A 14,245-nucleotide genomic window follows, 5' to 3' on the forward strand; every position below is an offset into this window, starting at 1 on the left:
TCTGCTAAATGAATTCACATTAAGGTGTACATATTGAATAAGACTTGAGTGTAAACATGTTCAGGGGCTGTTTGCATTTTAACAGCAATCTATACTTCAAGATAAAAGAAAAGATGTCTAATTGTGAAGCTCTAATTGTTACCTGTTCAATAGGAAAAAGAATTTTTAGAGGAGCTTGTTCCAACTCAGTATTATTCTGTTTCCTAGGTATTCACTACTCCAGAGCGCATGAAGAAATACAAATTATAAAAGAGCTTTAAAAAAACAAATTTGTTCTCCCAGTGTGCAATGAAGCTCTGGGGCTGATTTGAGTATATCATTGCTGGATAACAACCTTTTACATTCGTCTAGCCAGAGACACTAGGGATAAAGCCAAGACCTTGATTATATTGAGAAGTTGAGTCAAGGAGATTTTCACCTTGCTATAGGAAAAGCTGATAAGAAATAATAGAACAATCTAATTTAGGATCTTGAATATTTTAAAGGATAATAAGCAGCCTCCATTCCTTTTCATGGCCTTTTTTCCTGTCATCATCAGAGAATCTTCTTTGGGATACAGTACACAAAGTGGTCATTGGGGGGAGTGGGTAGTGTCAGTGCTAGAAAAATGGGTACCAGGAAGTAAGAGCTAAGAGTGGGAAACACTCTTCATCATGATTGAATCTAAACTCTCCTAGCTTCTGTTTCTTCCTCTGTAATGTGGGAACAATAATATCTATTGAAGAGAATTAGAACTCTTTTGATTGTAAGCTATAAGAAGCCATGTTGAACTAGGTTAAGTTGGGTGGGGGGGGAAGGAATTTATAGGCTTCATTCTGGATGTCCAAGGGGCATTGGCTGGATCCTGAGACCTAAAGAATCCCTTCAGAACTTTCTGGCTCTCCATTTCTTAGCTCTACTTGTTTTTATTTGGATTTATTCCCACACCATTTTAATTTTGTGTCAGCTAAGAAGATCTAAAAAATGTATCTACCAGCTTAACAATTCTAACGGAAAATCTCATTCAGATATCAGTCCCAAGGAAGATTACATTGCCTTGCTCAGGTTAGATGTCTAAACCCTAGCCAATCACTGTGTGGTGGGATTTGTTGATTGGCCAGCCTAAATCATATGTGTAACCCAGTGACTTGGCCAGTATACCATAGATCCTTTCCAGGATCACCTTGCATGGAGGGAAAATTCCCTAAAGGATTCAGGAAGCAGAGGATGGGAAAGTATGCTGGGCATAAAAATATTATAGCTATTATAATCTATCCAACCTACCACTACAGGTTAAAGAATCAAATGAGCAGATACAGGGAAGCTGTTCATAAAATGCAATCATAATTAAAACTTTTTATTCAAATGATGGTAAATACCATGATCATTGAAATCAAGAAAGCTGCACTGTATAAAGATGGCTTTATTATTATTATTAAGGATGGGAAAAGATGAACCATTCAACATCTGGTGTGAAATAACTGGATAGGCCTCTGAAAAAAATGAAAGTAGAAGCCCTACCTCTCACACATAACAAATGGATTAAAGATTTAAATGTAAAAATGAAACCATAAAAGTACTAGAAGAAAACATGAGAAAATTCTTTTATAATCTTGGAATGGGAATGGTCTTCTAATCATTATTCAAAATTCTGAACTCATAAATATATGACTGATGAATAAAACTACATCAGGGGCGCCGGGGTGACTCAGTTCATTAAACATATGACTCTTGATTTCAGCTCAGGTCATGATCTCACAGTCATGAGATGGAGCCCCGTGTTGGGCTCTGCGCTGAGCATAGAGCCTAAGATTCTCTCTCTCTCCCTCAGCCTCTCTCCCCTGCTAGTGCTCTCTCTCTCTTTTTAATTTTTTTTTAATGTTTATTTATTTTTTGAGAGAGAGAGAGAGAGAGAGAGAGACAGAGCACAAGTGGGGGAGAGGCAGAGTGAGAGAGAGAGAGGGATACCAGAATCCAAAGCAGGCTCTAGGGTCTGAGCTGTCAGAACAGAGCCTGATGTGGGGCTCAAACCCATGAACTGAGAGATCATGACCTGAGCCGAGGTCGGATGCTTAACTGACTGAGCCACCAAGGTGCCTCTCTCTCTCTTAAAAAACAAAAACAAAAGAATGACATCAAAATCAAACACTTGTATGGTGAAAAACATCATTTGAGAAAAAGTCAAAAGGCAAAAAACAAATGGAATAAGAGGCAGTAATGCATTGGAGGTGGCCTGCACTGGCTCACAGGAGCTGATTATTTAATTTTCAAAAATTTTGAAAGCTGATTATCAAACACAGCCATTATTTAAAATTAAGTCATACAGGCTTATAATTAAACACAGAATGTTACAAACAAAGGTAAAAAATACTCCAAACGCATCCCTTTCTAATTGTTTAACTACATTTTACTGTCATCCATGCTCTTGAGGTTATTTATACGTATTGTGTCTGTACCGTGGAGATATTATATAATGGTCCGCTGCTGCACATCTCTTTCCAATTCCACATTTAGAGATGTCATATTGGTAGCTTGACATTATCTGTGGTGGGAACATTTACATCATGGAAGTTGCCAAATGCTGTGAACCAGGGCATATTTTCCCCAGAGACCACTGTTAAACATTAACCAACACAGCAGTGGAAAACAGTTTTTGCAACTCACATTACAGAGAAAGGGCTAATCTCCCTATATAATGTGTTCCTGTAAGTGAAGTATAAAAATACTATTAACCTAATAGAAACATAAGAAAACTATGAAGTGTCCATTCTTAGAAATAAAGTGCTCTGTGTCATAAGAGAAATGCAAATCAAAACCATCCTGAGATACTATTTTTTTACCTATTAAATTAACAAAATTCCAAGTTAAATAAAACTCTGTTGGCAAGGCTGTGGGGAAACAGACTTTCTCTTACATTGCTGATGAGGATATAAGTTTGTATAACTACTTTGGAAGGCAACTTGGCAATATATATGTAAAATTATTAATATATCAACTATCTGACCCAGCAGCTCCATCTCTGGGAATTTACCCTATCATATAGTATAGAGTGATTTTGTTTTCTTTTCAATAGCAAAAGATTGGAAACGACACAAACATCCATCCACATGGACTGGCTTAATAATCTGTGGAACAGTCATACAATGGAATTAACTGGAACTGTAAAAAACTTTAAGTCATTCTCCAAGTTGAATATGTAAGAATCTCCAAGTTATATTTTCCTCCATAGTTTTATTGAGATATAACCAACATATAACAATGTATTTGTTTAAATTATAGAACACAATGCTTTGATGTATGTATATCTTGCAAAATAATCACCACAGTAGATTTAGTTAACATCTATAACCTCATGTAGTTACATTTTTTTTCTTGTGATGGGAACTTTTAAGATCTTGTAAGATCTTAGCAACTTTCAAATATACAATACAGTATTTTTATCTATAGTCATCATGCTGTACATTATATCTCCAGAACTTGTTTATCTTATGACTGAAAGTTTGTACCTTTGGATCACCTTCACTCATTTTGCTCACCCCTACCCCTTGCCTCTGGCAGCCACCAACCTGTTCTCTTCTATGAGTTTCTTTGTTTTTTTAGACTTCATATATAAATGAGATCATACAATATTTGTGTTTCTCTGTCTGACTCATTTCACTTAGCATAATGCCCTGGGGATCCATCTATATTGTCCAAATGGTAGGATTTCCTTCTTTTTTTATGACTGTATACTATTCATATAGTATTCAAATATAATACTTTCTTTGTTCATCAGGTTACATTATTAAGTGAAAAAAGGCAAGGTTAATATCAGAGTGTATATCACATTATATTTTGCATAATTAAATAAAAATATAGTTGTATGTGATTTGCATAAACAAACTGGAAGGATAAATAAGAAACTAATGGAAATGATAATGGGGGAGGTTGCTATTAGGATGTGGGAACTGGGTGTGTGAAAAATGGGATGAGATCAAGACCTGGCATTATCTTTTTACACTAAAATAAATGTTTAACTATTTCAATGTTCTTTTTTTAAAAAAAATTTTTTAATGTTTATTTATTTTTGAGAGACAGAGTACAAGTGGGGAAGGAGCAGAGAGAGGGAGACACAGAATCCAAAGCAGGTTCCAGGCTCTGAGCTGTCAGCACCAAGCCCAATGCAGGGCTCAAACTCAGAACCTTGAGATCATGATCTGAGCCAAAGTCAGCGCTTAACCAACTGAGCCACCCAGGCACCCCTCACTGTGCTACTTTTTTATAAAGCTAAGTGAAAAGAAAGAAAAGCTTCACTAAAGAACTTGGTTGTTTATTCCACTAGACATTCAATAAATAGTTATTGAGCAGCGACCATGTGACAGGCACCGTCCTAGGAACTGCTCCCAGAAGACAGCACCAGACCATGTAAGCTGTGAAGAGTTTAGTGGTTGTCTTTGACGTATATCACTCTTGAAATGCCACATCTTCTATTACACCCATTCAACAGTTCTCTCATCCCATCTGGTCTCATAATCACTGCCTCAACATGGGGAAACAGCCCCCAGGCCCTTCAGGTCTAGTGACCATTTAATGCTTGTGTCTTCACTGTGGATGTTCTTTGTATATGATTTCACATCTCTGTTTGTCTTTCTTTTTGAGTGTGTTGTTTAATGTAATTGATGGAATTTGATATTTTAAAAGCTCAGGGCTTTCATTTTATGGACCGTGAACGAAATAGACAATTCCTGTGAATTTACATTCTAGTGCTGATCAGAGAAGGGCTTTGTGAAGAGGCGATATTGAACACAGACATGAAAGTTATAAGGGAAAGTGCTTGTCAGTATCTGGAATTATGCTTGTAGGTTCATAATAATTATTATTTTTGCTGCCCTCAGGGGAATTGCAAAACATTACACACACACACACACACACACACACACACACACACACACACACTTACCCTTATTTACGAATATACACTGCTGCCAAACTAACGCCTATTTCCAACTGATTGCTTACCTGGTAATGATAGCTTTGAAAGGAGTAAACCGCCTCTGGTCTCTTGCTCTGGCTCCCAGTAACCAAGGTCACAGCAGACATTTCCGCGGCCTCTGGCTTTGATTGACAGATATACCTCTGGTTGTGGGGGCTTTGTCCTCATTCCAAATGAAGCTAAATGGCCCATAAAATTAAACCCTGACCTTTTAAATATCATATTCTACCAACCAGAGTAAACAACACACTTGAAAAGAAAAAAAAAAAAAAGATGTGAAAATGTATACAGAGAACACAGGGGAGAATAAAACATTCAATTTATTACTAGACCTTGACAGTCATGGTGGGATTTTTTTTTGCCATGTTGGGGTCACCTATATGAGACTGGTTTGGAGGAAAGAACACTGTTGGGTAGGCATAATGTTGGGGGGCATGTGAAGAGCAGTTTATGTGTGTTTAAAGAAACTCACAAATTCTTTAGCTTTAAATCACAACTTACATGATCTGGTGCCTGTTTTCTGGGCTCCTGTAGTACCTATGCTCTCTTTTGTCCCAGCTTCTACTGCATTTTTTTTTTGTTGTTGTTGTTGGTAATTGTTGATTAAGTGGTGAGCTCCTTAGAGGAAAGTACTGTACATATTTCCCCCATATCCCTAGAACCTAGCACAGCCCTGACATTTAGAAGCTTCCTTTGAAAGACTGGGGAAGACATGTCCTATGAAGCAAGAAACTGGATAACCTTGTAGACATCTCTTTGGTTTGCGAGAGTTAGAGTCCAAGAGGCATGCTTTGTTTTTCGGTTGAATGAGTTGATGGACTGTGGGTGTTTTTGGTAACTGTTAAGATTTCCTCCTCCCAGTTACTCTGCACTCTACATGTACACATAGTGCAGCTGGCTCAGCACAGCTGACTGTGACAGTTCTCAGCTCCGTGCCAGCTGGTTAGGCTCTCCCATGAATTTGTCCCAGAGTCTCCCACACCCTGTGATCTGACTGTAATCCAATCCCCTTCCTTAGACTTCTCTGATCACCCTCCCTGTGTTTTCCTCACCTCTGTCCCTTGCTCTATGAGCTGCTCAGACTTCAGCAGCTATGTGGGACTAAAGCATGCTCTGAGTTCATCCACAGAGCATGTGCCGGGACAGCCAAGTACTCCAGGTTTGAATAAAATGACCCAATCTATTTGGTATTCACTGGGCAGTCACATAGGGACATGTCCATTCTGGGATGTCCCTCAACAGGGCAGATGCTGCCTCAGCCAGATTTGCCAAAGGTCCTTAAGTCTGGCTCCTGGTGGGAGGCTGGGGAGGTCAAAGTATACCTTCCACTGCTGCCCTGCCACGCTCCTTGTTCTACTGCCATTTTGCCTTAATAATGAGTTCCCATAGGAGTTCCTACCCCAAATTTCATTTGGATTCCTCCCAATTTGATATCCCTCACCTGGTCTGTAACTGCAAATTTAAAAGACTCAAAATAGCAGCTTTCATAGACAAGGGACTATTTCATTTCTGGGAGTAAAGAATTGGCACTGGCTAATGAGTTATATTCCAATGTACAATGCCCTCTGATTGTGTATTATATATTAGCACTCTGGACTTGAAAGAGACAATTGTGTAATGTTTGCCCATTAATTGAGAATAATCATCTCAGCTGCACAGTGTTGCATACCAGCCAAGCTTGTCATTCTCTGATCCAACAGCTTTTAATTGTTGTGTTGCCCTTTAATGGCAACCATTCTCAGAGTTTAGAGAACAAAAACAGAGACTTACCTAAATATCAGCTCCTTCCCACCCTGAGAGAAAAGAATCCATTTAGATGGAAAGGATTTGCGTTTTCTAATCCCTGGAGAGTGATCATGCCGTAGCAATTTCCATTATCCATCAAGTCTAAATGCTAAGGCCATGGGATTGCTTCTTCCTAATAAAGTTAGGAAATGTAGCAGACAAGGAAAAGGCTTGCATGATTACACAGTAAGCTGGAGACTAAAATAGAAGCGATGCCTTAAAATCATTATCAAGACTCTTTTGAATGCAAGTAACAGAAAATCTAAATCAAATTGTCTTATGTCAAAATTTTTATTGGTTCACATAACTGAAAAATCCTGGGGTGGAACTGCTTCAGCATGTCTAGATTCCAGGGCTCAAAAATATCTTCAAGCTTTGGTCCAATGCTCTCCATATCGTGAGTCTTCTCCTCTACTGCTGCATTCTTAGATGGGCACTCCCCTTCTCAGGCAAGATGGCAGGTGGCAGCTTAGTTCCAGGCTCACATCTCTGGTGAAAGTTCCAAGATGGAATTTCACTAGACCAGCTTGAGTTACGCTCTTTATTCTGAATCCATCGTGATGGCCAGGGAGAATGGAGTATATTCACTGGCCACACCTTAATCACGCTCACCCCTGTGGGTGAAAGGCAGGGTCAAATCCATCAACCTGAACCATGTGAACTAGCAATAGAAAGTGGTCGTGTGTCCCCAAGAAAAAAAACAGGCACTGTTATCAGAAAAATGGGACTGGATACAGAACAAGCAAGAAAAACTGAGGTACTGTACTTTCATCTCAACTTCAGGAATGAATGTCTTTGTAGGTTGGTAATTTAAGCTTAATGTCTTCTCCCAGAACTCTCTGTATAATAAAGATGACCATTTACCAAGTATCGACATTGTGTGGAGTGTTTACATATATCCTCTCATTTAATCCTTGCAACTAAAGAATCAGGCAGGTATGATTAACCCCTCTCTTCTAAATGAAGGAATGGAGGCAGATGGAGATTGAGTAACAATACATGCTCCAAGCCACACAACTATTAAAAGGTGAGTTATAACTCAACTGGAGCCTAACTCCAAAGTACTTGCCTTTTCTCCTTTTCTGTGTTTCCCAAACTTGCCCATTTGCAAGACTTTCTGGAGTGCTTATTGAACATAGAGGTTCTCAGGCACATTCTCTCCTCTACTCCCAGCTCTGCCCCAGAAATTATAATTCAATAAGTCTGGGCTAAAGTCTGGGAATCTCTTTTGTTAACAAGTGTGCTCTGTGATTCTTATGATCAGACTAGTTTTAAAATGCACAATATCATGCTGCCTCCCACAGGTTAAAAATACCTGCACATGGCCACTGCCCAATGCTGGCTCCCTTTTCCTGTCTGCTCCTTTTCTCCACAGAGCATGTAAGGGAATTGCTTTAGCTGCTGGCTATGCTCAGTTCACTCTCTAGAGCAGTGGTCTCCAAAGATGGGGACTAGGGGGCATACAGAGGTTCTGGTGGTGTCTGGGGAGGCAATATTTTTCCTGTTTTTTTTTTTTTTCCAATTTCTATCTGATTTTTATTTAAAAAGAGAAAAAATTCAACTTTACCAAACTTGATATCCAAATTGGCACTGGTATTCTCCTGAGGCACCTGTGAGGCATTTATGATACCTGAGGTGTCTTCAGAGGAGGGCAGGTGGTCCCACAATGCACAGAGATAATGATGCTCCCATCCTTTGCTAGTTTCCAGGCCCCTGAAACCTTATCTGTACCTACGGAGAATTACAGATCCTGTCCCCCAAAGTCCCCAGGCTTAGAGGGTTTTGGAGGCCAGTTTTACAAAATCATCAATAAACATATAACCATTATGTTATGCCTGTTTCAGATGATGGAAAAGGGAGGAAGGCCACTCAGATCTTTTTATGAATTAGTATAACTTTTGTCCTGCTGACAAGGACAAAACAAGAAAAGAAAAATGTAGATGTAGGATTCCTAAACAAAGGACTAGTAAACTTAATTTGGAAGTGCAATGAAAACAATAGATACCCATTTGCAATGACATGGATGGAGCTGGAGAGTATAATGCTAAGTGAAATAAGTCAGAGAAACACAAATACCATACGATTTCACTCATATGTAGAATTTAAGAAACAAAACAAATGAGCAAAGGGGAAAAGGAGAGAGAAAGACACAAATCAAAAAAGAGGCCCTTAATTACAGAGAACAAACTGATGGTTACCAGAAGGTAGAAGGGTGGGTGGGTGAAATAGGTGTGGGTTAGGGAGTCATGGAGGATTAAGGAGTGCACTTGTCGTGATGAATGCTGGGTGATGAATGGATTTGTTGAATTACTATATTGTATACCTGAAACTAATATAACACTGTATGTTAACTAACTGGAATTAAAATAAAAACTAAAAAAATATAGATAGCTGATACTTCAAATAAGTAGGATCCATGGAACACAGCCATGCAGTGTCATTATTTTCTTCCTGCTATTGTCCTTAAAAGCTGATATATGGCACTGGTTCTTTCTTACCTATGAATAAATGAAAATCTATAGTCTTTTCTGGCCACTCCAAGTAAAAAGTCTTTTGATCATGAAAAACTGTCTCAGTTTATGCATTAAAACGTATAGTTCTAGATAACAGTCGAACTTCTAGCACTACAAAGTTAAAGCTTATCCTCATCCTCAACCTGGGCCGGCAGCAGGTGGAAAGTTTGGAATAGACAACAGGGTATTATCTCATCTGTTTCCCTCAGTTGATTTCCTCTTCCATCTCATGCATTCATTAGTTAGTCTCTGACTCCTCTGGGGTTGAAGTAGGGGAAGGGAGGGGAGCAGTAGGAAAGCTCCTACTTGCCCAGCACTATTATGAACTGTTCCCAGAACATCCTAGACTGGGCGGAAGTTTAAAGCTAACTTATTTTTTTTTAATCATGGAACTCTCTATGGGCTTTCTTTGAGACCCCCTATTTCTGAGAATCTCTCACCTACAATTTAATTCGTGCAAAAGAATGCACCCTTTCTACTTAGTTTCCACCCATGACAGCACTACTTCTTTATAGAAGCTGATCCTCTCAAATGGAACTAAGATGATCCCACAAAGGCACATATTCTCTTATGCCCCACAACTGGCTCATAATAAATATCTCCACACTTCGCTCAGATAAACTCTGGGAATGTGGGGTTTCTCCACTGCCTCTGTTTGCTCTGTGTTGGAGCGGCTAGCAGCCAGTCTCTCCCGGTTTAACTTTCTGAGATGTTAGACACAGTCTACACTGTTCTTCGAGTTCTAGGAGACTTCATGGAAGAGCAAGGGGCCTAGATCCCAGATTTCATTTTTAAAAAGATGGTGGAACTTGTTCTATTAGATATGAAGACTTATTTTTATTTTTTATTATTATTTATTAAAAATTTTTTTGATGTTTATTTATTTTTGAGAGAGACAGAGACAGAATGCAAGTGGGTTAGGGGCAGAGAGAGAGGGAGGCACAGAATCCGAAGTGGCTCTAGGCTCTGAGCTGTCAGCACAGAGCCTGACATGGGGCTCGAACTCACGAGCTGTGAGATCATGACCTGAGCTGAAGTTGGATGCCCAACCGACTGAGCCACCCAGGCGCCCCGAGACTTATTTTTAAATAAGTCTTAAAAGTTAGGACATGGGATGATGCAAGAATTGGAAAATAAATTGCTGAAACAGGATAGGAAGCCTAGGAACACACACATACGTACATCATATACTCAGTATAAAGGTAGAATTACAAATTGGTGGAAAAATAATGCTTGGGAAACTGATTATCTGTATGGAAAAACACAAAATTGGATCCTTCTCTTACATCATAGGTGGGTTGAAATCCTACAAGTAAAAAAAATTTTTTAATCCTACAGGTAAGAAAATATTAGTCTTTATGACCTTGTGTATAGAAAGGTTTCTTAGGGGCATCTGGCTTGCTCAGTCAGAAGAGCATGTGACTCTTGATCTTGGGGTTGTAGGTTCAAGCCTCATGTTGTGGGTAGAGATTATAAATAAACTTTAAAAAAAGAAAAATATTTCTTAGAGTTTGCACCTATAGGAAAAAATAAGGATAATTTTTATCATATTATATTAACAGCAAATTTTCTGCAACAACAAAAGATACCATAAACAAAATAAAAAGATAAAAATGCAGACATTTGGGAAAAGATATTTAAAATGCAAAATTTAACAGAGAAAAGGTATCCAGAATATTGAAAAAGCCCCTACAAACCAATAATGATGATAATGGTAACAGGCAAGCACTGTCCTAAGCACTTGAGATATATTAACTCTTTTAATCTTTACTGTGTCCCTGTGAGATAGGTAGTTATTGTCCCCACTTTATAGATGAAGAAACAGGCACAGAAAATGTTCAATAACTTACCTAAAGTCACTGGTGGACCCGAGTTTGAGCCTAGAAGTCTGGTTCCGGTTCCTGTGGTCTTAGCTACTATGTTTGCTCTCACACTATAAAAACATCAATCCAAGTAGCCAACATACATATAAGAAGAATCTCAACCCCGCTAGCGATCAGAGAAGTGCAAATTACAATACCAAGGAGAAATCATCTCATACCCATGAGTTGGACCAAAAAAAAAAAAAAAAAAAAAAAAAAAAAAAAAAAAAAATCTGACAATACCAAGTTTGAGTGAGGATGTAGGAAGAACATGAAACCTTTTATTTATTAAGAATTTTAAAATTTGAGGGGCACCTGGGTGGCTCAGCTGGTTGAGTGTCTGACTTCGGCTCAGGTCATGATCTCGTAGCTTGTGAGTTTGAGCCCCCTTTTCTGGCTTTGTGCTGACAGCTCAGAGCCTGGAGGCTGCTTTGGATTCTGTGTCTCCCTCTCTCTCTGCCCCATTCTGTCTCCATCTCTCTCAAAAATAAATAAACATTAAAAATTTTTTTTAAATAAAAAAATAAAAGAATTTTAAAATTTGAGTATAATTGACATACAATGTTATCTTACTTTTGGATGTACTTATTTATTAAAAATTTTTTAAAAGACTTTATTTTTTAAAGTAATCTCTACATTCAACGTGTGGCTCAAACAAAATCCCAAGGTCAAGAGTCGCATGCTCCACCAACTGAGCCAGCCAGGTGCCACTAAAATTGTTTCTTTTACTTGAGTATAGGGGGAAAATGAAGTCTTTTGTACACTGCTGGTGGGAGTATAGATTTGCACAACCGTTTTGGAGAGCAATTTGCCTATAATTAGCAAATTTGAAGGTGCTTATATGCTATGACCCAATAGTTTTACATCTAGAAATATACGCTAGAGAAATTTTCATGCTGTGTGCACAGGGAGATGTATTGAAGAATATTCATTGCAGTATTGTTTATAATAGCAAAATTTGAAAACCTCAGAATTTATTAACAGAAAAAATTGTGATATATAAAATAAAATAACATGCAGCAGTTAAAATGAACCAGCAATATATCTACCAATATAGGTAATTATGAAAAAAATAGTATCGTATGGGAAAAACTGGTTGAAGCAAAATACCTGTAGTGTAATACAATTCTGTAATATTTAAACATCCATAAAACAATGCTATTAAATGTGTATGTATATAAAATATGTGGTAAAAGAATGAAAATTTGAACAAGAATGGTAAATGTTTTCATGATAGTATTTACCTCTGACAGAAAAAGAAGGGCAATGAGATAGGGGAGATGTCTGCCTAGGAAGTCTCCATTATATTTGTAATGCTTGATTAAAAAAAATCCTAGGGCACCTGGGTAGCTCAGTCAGTTAAGCCTCTGACTCTTGATTTTGGCTCAGGTCATGATCTCATGATTTGTGAGTTTGAGCCCCGCACTGGGCTCTGCTCTGACAGTGCAGAGCCTCTTAGGATCTTCTCTCTCCCTCTCTCTCTCTGCCTCACTCTCTCTCAAATAAATAAATAAATAAATAAACTTAAAAAAATGAAAAAATGTAAAAAACCCGTGAGTTCATAATGATACCTAAAACAACAACAAACACAAAATACAGCCTAATAGTTTCCATTGGAAGTTGCTAGATAATAATTATTCTGTAAATGAATAAATAATGAGAAAGCATTCATTTTATCTTTTGTACGCCAACTGTATTTCAGTTACTAGATATCTGATAAAGTGGGTTCTATATAGAAGAACTCCAAACAATAAATGCAAAACGAAAGGTAGAAATTTTAAAAATTTGCCATTTTCAACCTCTAATGAAGTAATTGATCTAGGCAGCATTCACTAATGAGGCTAAAACTATTAGCTGAGATGTTGATGGGGAACATTATAATGGAAGGGTCAGGCTGACACCACATACAACCTGTGATCAATCTTAGTGTCTTGAAAAGTTGTACAGCCTAAATATTACATGCCTCATGAGATGATACAACAAGAAGTATCTCTTATGATGTTTCTTGCCTAAAAAATTGAACTTGATTCCAATCGAGTCTTTAGAACTGCTACTAGTTTACAGGAAATGTGAGGGATAGAAGAATTGCTTAAATGACAAAGATATGATTGGTTATATCCCAAAAATGGGACATTCTATAGGAAGTGTAACTCAGTTTCTCCAAATATGCTTTATGCTCCTACAAGAATGGCAGTAGAGAAAAAGCAGAGTGAGTTATTATAGGATAAAATACACTGAGGAGATAAAACAACCAAATGCATTGTGAGGTCTTTATTTAGATCCTGATTCAAATAAATCAGCAATAATGAGTTTTTGCCTATTGGAGAAAAATCAAGGAAATGTGCATAAAGATTGATAGTAGAGGTCATTAAGTAGTTATTGTTATTTTTTCTTAATTTTTTAAGTTTATTAATTTATTTTGACACAGAGAGGGAGTGAGAGTGTGTGGAGGAGGGTCAGAGAGAGGGGAGAGAGAATCTAAAACAGGCTCCACACCGACAGCATGGAGCAAGACGCGGCTCAAATTCACGGACCGTGAGATCATGACCTGATCCAAAATCAAGAGTTGGACGCTTAACTGACTGAGCCACCCAGGTGTCCCAGGAGTTATTATTTATGATAAGTATGATGAAGGTATAGTTATTATGTTTAAAACATGTCCTCAACATCAAGATAAGGACATGTTAGACAGACTGTAACACAGTGAAATAAATGTTTCTCCAATGGTCTTTTACCCCAACCCTTCAGGGAACCTTAATTACAGAAACCAGTCAAATACTTCACTCAAGGGTCTATATGCTCTGAGAGTCTGGGAAGAGAGGACAGTGCAAATGAAGAGAACCAGATTTCCAACGCTTTGGTGAGGTGAGTGTTGGAGGAGAGCACTAGGGCACCACATAAATGTTTGTGGGGCTGGGACCATCCTTCAGCCCAGAGTAGGGGCACAAATGGGGTCAGTGCAGCTAAGAGAAGGGCACAGTGTTCTGGGGGCATTGGGTACATGGTAGGGACTGTCAGGAGGAAGCGGACCTTGCAGAGCACACATCAGGTACCCAGGGGCTCCCGGGCTAGAAAGGCAGGATAGGAGGAAGTCTCCTTCTAGTTGAGTATTGAATATTGTTCTGTGACGTTCC

The 14,245-nt window shown here is 38.4% G+C and overlaps 1 long non-coding RNA gene across 3 annotated transcripts in view; it reads left to right on the forward strand.

Annotated features, from left to right (window-relative positions):
- LOC122200305 overlaps positions 1-14,245 on the forward strand; it is a 73,452-nt gene that overhangs the window by 20,916 nt on the left and 38,291 nt on the right. For 2 of the 3 annotated variants that reach the window (XR_006193786.1, XR_006193785.1), the window contains 2 exons: positions 3,053-3,175; positions 13,860-13,976. This is a non-coding gene — a long non-coding RNA (uncharacterized LOC122200305). The remainder of the gene's footprint in view (positions 1-3,052; positions 3,176-13,859; positions 13,977-14,245) is intronic. The other variant, XR_006193788.1, reaches the window with a different exon arrangement.

The sequence above is a fragment of the Panthera leo genome, chromosome D1 (assembly GCF_018350215.1).
Source record: "Panthera leo isolate Ple1 chromosome D1, P.leo_Ple1_pat1.1, whole genome shotgun sequence".
In the NCBI taxonomy this organism is placed as follows: domain Eukaryota; kingdom Metazoa; phylum Chordata; class Mammalia; order Carnivora; family Felidae; genus Panthera; species Panthera leo.